We start from the raw sequence: 6807 nt of genomic DNA on the forward strand, positions 1-6807 counted from the left end.
CTGTCATTATGTGAACTGCCGGCTGTATAAACGCATCACTAGCCTACAGGCTAGTGACGCATTCTATTGCTATGGAGGAGGGATGCAGCTATTCTTGTCAGATTTGACAATAATGTCAGAAACACCTGATCTGCTGCATGCTTTTTCAGGGTCTATGGCTAAAAGTATTAGAGGTAGAGGATCAGCAGGGCTGCCAGGCAACTGGTGTTGCTTAAAAGGAAATAAATATGGCAGCCTCCATATACCTCTCACTACAGTTGTCCTTTAAAAACAAATAAAATGAAAAAGGTGATGTGGCTTAACTCAATAATGACAACTTCCAGTGGTGTAGCTACAGACCCCAAGGCCCTCATGTGGAATTTGGACCCGCCCCGCCCCCTACACTAAATAATGTGCCCCACCCCAGTATGGAAACCAGAGGTGCCTCACTCCCTCATCCACCCTCCTCCAGTATAGCTAGCCAGGTATAGGTGCTCCCGGTACAGGTAGCCAGGAATAGGTGCCCCAGTATAGGTAGCCAAGAATAGGTACCCCTGTATAGGTAGCCAGGTATAGATGCCCCAGTATAGGTAGCCAGAAATAGGTGCCCCAGTATAGGTAGCCAGGAATAGGTGCCCCAGTATATGTAGCCAATAGATGCCCCAATATAGGTAGCCAAGAATAGGTGCCCCAGTATAGGTAGCCAAGAATAGGTGCCCCAGTATAGGTAGCCAGGTATAGGTGCCCCAGTATAGGTAGCCAGGAATAGGTGCACCAGTATAGGTAGCCAGGAATAGGTGCCCCAGTATAGGTAGCCAGGTATAGGTGACCCAGTATTAGTATCCAGGAATAGGTGCCCCAGTATAGGTAGCCAGAAATAGGGGCCCCGTACAGGTAGCCAGGAATAGATGCTCCAGTATAGGTAACCATGTATAGGTACCAGGTAGCCAGGAATAGGTGCCCCAGTATAGGTAGCCAGGTATAGGTGCCCCTGTATAGGTAGCCAGGTATAGGTGCCCCAGTATAGGTAGCCAGGAATAGGTGCCCCAGTATAGGTAGCCAGGAATAGGTGCCCCAGTATAGGTAGCCAGAAATAGGTGCCCCAGTATAGGTAGCCAGGTATAGGTGACCCAGTATAAGTATCCAGGAATAGGTGTCCCAATATAGGTAGCCAGGAATAGGTGCCCCGTATAGGTAGCTAGGAATAGATGCCCCAGTATAGGTAGCCAGTAATAGATGCCCCAGTATAGGTAGCCAGGAATAGGTGCCCCAGTATAGGTAGCCAGGGATAGATGCCCCAGTATAGGTAGCCAGGAATAGGTGCCCCACTATAGGTAGCCTGGAATAGATGCCCCAGTATAGGTAGCCAGGAACAGGTGCCCCAGTACATTTAGCCAGGAACAGGCATTCTAGGGGGTGCTGTTACTATGGGATAGAACACAGGAACAGGAAGTAAGTAGTACAGGCAGCGCTGGATCCCAGCAATGTGAGTATCTGATTACCCCCTCAGCTGCTGTTTGTGCACCTCCCTCCACGCAGCATGTGGGAAGGACAAGCAGGGCCCTGGGCCCAGTCACAGAGGCGACCACTCCAACCGCCGCCCCTATGCCACTGACAACTTTGTGCACTGGCTATGCGATTCATGGGTCTGAGTCCACTTCTTCAGGTCAAATACAGTGTCAATGTAAAAGTTCATCCGGACAAAAGGCGCCTTTGGGGGAAGAAGAGCATCTGGTCAATAAATGAGCACTAGCACACCAATTCTACTTGACTGCTCTCCTTATCTCAGCTGGTCTGCATTGTGTAAACAGGTCTTTATTGAGAACCATGTGATCTTCAGGTGGCCTATCCTGTGCAGAATGTTTTGCAGCAGTTGTTACAGAGATCACCGCCAGCGGCAGCGCTCACAGATGCCCAGAACAAGCTCAAAGCAGAATGGATTGGAAACGTTTGCTGTTTGGTATCTAGAAGTCATTTTTCAAACCTGCCCTTCATTGGTATCACATCATTGGCTTGTCTGGTCTGGCACGAGCCCTGCTCTACATGAAAGGGACTCATCATTAAAATTCCTAAAATAATAAGATTATTAGAATAAACTTTAGCCTACTCTTGTTTTTCTTACAGAGTAAGACCTTCCAAAAGCATTACATATCTACATTATTTGGCTGCCTGGTCTCTCCGCCATTCCAATTCAGGACGAAAAGCAAACACTGCAGTCTAACAGTTCAGATTAGCTATGACTTTATTTCATTTAAAGTGTAACTCAGGCCACAGTAAAAGAGCCCATACAGCTCTCAGGCTAGCGGGAATAAAATAGCGTATTATGAAGTGGAATGTTTTTTATTAAAGGAAAGCTTTTATACCTACCTGGGGCTTCCTCCAGCCCCATGCTGGTAGTTGGCTCCATCGTCATCCGCCTGGGACCTGCTGTTCCTCCAATGTGTCCCTGGTATATAGCTCAGCTGTGGTTCACCGCACACGCACATGCGTGGCCTGGCCGTGCATGGCCATAGAGCATTCTGCGTCTGTGCCGCCAGTACTGCGCAAGCGCAGAATGGCCCAGGCCACGCTTGCAGCCAGGCCCCGCAGGAGCACTGAACCACGACTGGGCACAACTGAGCTATATACTGGGGGACACAGCAGAGGAACAGAGGAGCCCAGGAGAAAAGTGATGAAGCCCACGGCCAGCATGGGGCTGGTGGAAGCCCCAGGTAAGTATAAATGCTGCTTTACATAATCTCTGGTACACTTTAAATACTGCACTTATTCTCTGAAAACTCCTGGTCACAGGTTCTCTGTTAGGATCCTCTCACTCTGGCAGAAAAATCGTTCTCCTTAGCAGAGCGCAAAAGGACGGCTGCAAATTGACCAATAGGATTCCTTACTTATCAATCCATTTGTAGTAGATCCGTTCGGAACGAATTTTAAGGATCGACGGGGTGCAACAGATGGTGGTGCATTAAGGTGGGGGAACCAGAGGCCTGCGGAGATCTTTTTGGACCTGCACCCAAGCAGAGACCCGCTTTCTGAGGAAGCCACTACCTGCACCAGCCTCGCGAGCCTCTGGAGAAGCAACCCGCTTTTCAGCTGTCTAATGCAGCCATGAAGAGCTGGCAGCAGGGAGCTGTTATAGTTACCTGCCAGCAGGGCCGTATTTGTACTCTTAACGCCCTAGGCCCCTGTTACCAGCCGCCCCCCTTCAGTATAGGTAGCGAGATGACCCCTCCCCCCTTACCTCTAGTATATGGAGCCAGATGACTCCTCCTCTTTCCCTCCAGTATAGGCAGCCAGATGACTCTGTCTGCTTATACAGGTCCTGAGTCCACCCTCGGTGGATGGGTGTTGCCCCTTATTTCCTATCTACAGAGAGCGACTTCTTAATCCTGAGTGGGGACAGGTCTAATCTCCTCACCTGCTGGTATAGTGGTTACCTGGACGATAACCCATGTTTGTGAGTATAAATAGATACTTACTTGTTGTATCCACATATTAGTACATACTATACTATATTGGGCTCTCGGTGTCTCTATTCTGTATTCACTAAGTGCTCTTCATGCATTTTCTTGATGAAGAAAACCTTGAGAATCGCACAAGATGAGATGGGCTAGTCCAAAACCTGTCAGTTCTGTCTGATTTCTTCTACCTACTGTAAGTGACAGCAACATAGGAGAAAAGTAATTTATAGTACATTACTCTGGGAGAAATGTACTTTATATTTCTGTGTTTTGATGAAATTTACATGTTTTAAATTTTTTGCGAAAGTCCTTTCAATTTTTTCGTTTGAACGTGCTGAGGTCTGTGATCTTGACTGGAAGTTTGCATAATTTCGCTACCCTGTAAAGGTATGATGTATAGAGCTTCATGGATTAGTAGAGTAGGAAATTAATCTCTTCTTCCATACCGCCCCCGAAGTACAAAGATCTACTACGTCTGCAAAATCTCCCCATAATGGCTGCTTTCCCTCTCCTGTCTCCACTGGTCACCCCTCCTCTGATAGCAGCCTCCACCCTCCTCTCTCTGTGATAATCACACTGCAGGACACAACATAAACAGAACATTATGTTATAAGGAGTGGCTGGATAGTGTACTGGTTAAAGGGAACCAGAGACGAACAGAGTACAAAAAATGAAAAAGCTTTTATACATACCTGGGGCTTCCTCCAGCCCCATAAGCCTGGATCGCTCCCACGCCGCCATCCTACGCTTCCTCTATCGCCGGTACCGAGTCCCCTCACTTCCTGCGGACGCAACCATTTTTCCGCATACACAGGGGCTCCCTCCATACCCTTACGCATGCGGCTGCGTAGTGTGGAGCCGCATGCGTAAGGATATGGAGGGAGCCCCTGTGATGCGGAAAATTGGCTGCGTGCTTCCGCCGACTGGCCGAAAGTATGGGACCCGGTACTGGCGGATACAGGCAGCGGAAGACGGCGGCGTGGGAGCGATCCAGGCTTATGGGGCTGGAGGAAGTCCCAGGTATGCATAAAAGCTTTACCCCCGAACATCTCTGGTTCTCTTTAAGGGCTCTGCCTTTGACATGGGAGACCAGGGTTCAAATCCTGGCTAGGGTCAGTACCTATTCAGTAGGGAGTTCAAGGCAAGACTCCCTAACACTGCTGGGTGGCCTCTTGAGCACGTCCCAGTGGCTGCAGCTCTTTAGCGCTTTGAGTCCAACAGGAGAAAAGCGCTATACAAATGTTCGGATTATTATTATTATAGTGAAAATATATTTGATTTCAGTTAAATATCATGTAGCTGGAGTTGAAATGAAATGAAACTCCACTCAATCAAGATAACTAGTATAAGGAGCTCAAAAAAGGCTCCGAGGGCCTGCTCCTCCTTCCACTTTCCACAGTCGAGCAGTGTAATATGTACTTGCTCCAGCACTGCATCAGATCTCCTAGTCAGGGCAGTTTCTTGGGCAGTGCGGGCAGGGCGACCGCACTGGGCGCAGACTAGAAAGTAGATAAAGGGGGGCGCAGGCAGAAGGACATTACCGCTAGGGAGCTGGTGACGAGCAGTGCAGCCAAATGGAAGAAGAAAGAAGATTACCAGCCTGATCACCCTCCTTGACTCCTCCTAGGCTGCCTGCGTCAGACTTCAAGTCATCATCACGTCACCACCCCGTGATGACACCTGATGTCCTGTAGCGGTACTGCAGGCTGTCAGTACACGGTGCCCATGGAGAAGTCGGCTTTCCGGGCTCTCCTCGCCTGGATGTTTTCTTGCTTCCTCCTGGATGAGCGGCTGGTCACTTGAAAGTAGACAGATCTACTTGTGACCTGTGGCTGTGTTTCTGTTCCTAAAGAGTAAGGGTTCCCAAGTCCACAGGGGTGGGGGGTGGGGGGGGCAATTTTTACACCCTCGCCCTGTGTGCAATTTAGCCTAGAAACTGCCCTGCTCCTAGTCTTCATGCATGTCACATGATCGGGAGCTGGAGGATGGCAGCATACAGCGAGTGGCTGCTGGGAATAAGAGGAGACCTGATGCAGCACTGAAACAGGTAAATATTACACTGTCCATCTGTGCTTACTCTACAAGGGCTGAGACAGGGGTGGACTGACAACTCATGGGGCCCCCGGGCAATAGGAGATTATGGAGCCCCATACCAGTGTCGCCCACATTTCATGTTATTTTTTTACAGAGTAAGATCTAATAATTTACTGCCGACAGATATTTTATACTGATTAAAAAAAACACCCCTGCGTGGCGTGCTGAAAAATGGGTGTGGTCACGCAACAGAATGTGGGCGTGGGCATGGGTGGGGCAAAATATACATGACCTTGGCAGTGGTGTAAAAGGTCTGTCGGGAAGTTTGAGCTCTGCCTTAGTTTCCCCCTAAAATACATGTAATCTGACCGAATTTCACCAAACATCTACGCCATTTGGCAGAGGTTCCTCCAAAATACAGATAATATGGCTGTCGTTCCCCCAAAATAGACGTAATCTGGCAGCAGCAGTTTCCCTAACATACACATAATTTGGCAGCGGTTGCCCAAAATATGCATAATCTGGCAGCGGATCACCCAAAATACATGTAATCTTGCAGCAGTGGTTCCCCCAAAATACACATAATCTGGAAGCAGCGGATCCCCCAACATACACAATCTGGCATCGGTTCCCCAAAAATACACATAATCTGGCAGCTGTTCCCCAAAATGCACTTAATCTAGCAGCAGCGGTTCCCCAAAAATAGTTAATCTGGCAGCAAGTACCCCTAAATAGGTGCCCCCCGTATAGGTAACAGGTCTAAAGGTATCCCCAGTGGAAGTAACCAGGTGTATTGGTGTTCCCAGTACAGGTATCCAGGTCTATAGGTGTCCCCAGTATAAGTAGCCAGGTCTATAGGTGTCCCCAGAATAGATAACCAGGTCTATAGATGTCCCCAGTTTAGATAGCCAGGTCTATAGGTGTCCCCAGAATAGGTAGCCAGGTCTATAGGTGTCCCCAGAATAGGTAGCCAGGACTATAGGTGGCCCCAGAATAGGTAGCCAGGTCTATGGGTGTCCCCAGTATAGATAGCCAGGTCTATAGGTGTCTCCAGTATAGATAGCCAGGTCTATAGGTGTTCCCAGCATATGTAGTCAGGTCTATAGGTATTGCCAGTATATGTAGCATTGTGAATAGGTGTCCCCAGTATATGCAGCCAGGTGTATAGGTGTCCCCAGTATAAGTAGCCAGGCGTATAGGTATTCCCAGTATAAGTAGCCAGGTGTATAGGTGTCCCCAGTATAAGTAGCCAGGTGTACAGGTATTACCAGTATATGTAGCCAGGTCTATAGATGTCCCCAGTAAAGCCAGGTCTATAGGTGTCCCCAGTATATGTAGC

This window comes from Hyperolius riggenbachi, chromosome 8 (genome assembly GCF_040937935.1).
Source record: "Hyperolius riggenbachi isolate aHypRig1 chromosome 8, aHypRig1.pri, whole genome shotgun sequence".
Lineage (NCBI taxonomy): Eukaryota > Metazoa > Chordata > Amphibia > Anura > Hyperoliidae > Hyperolius > Hyperolius riggenbachi.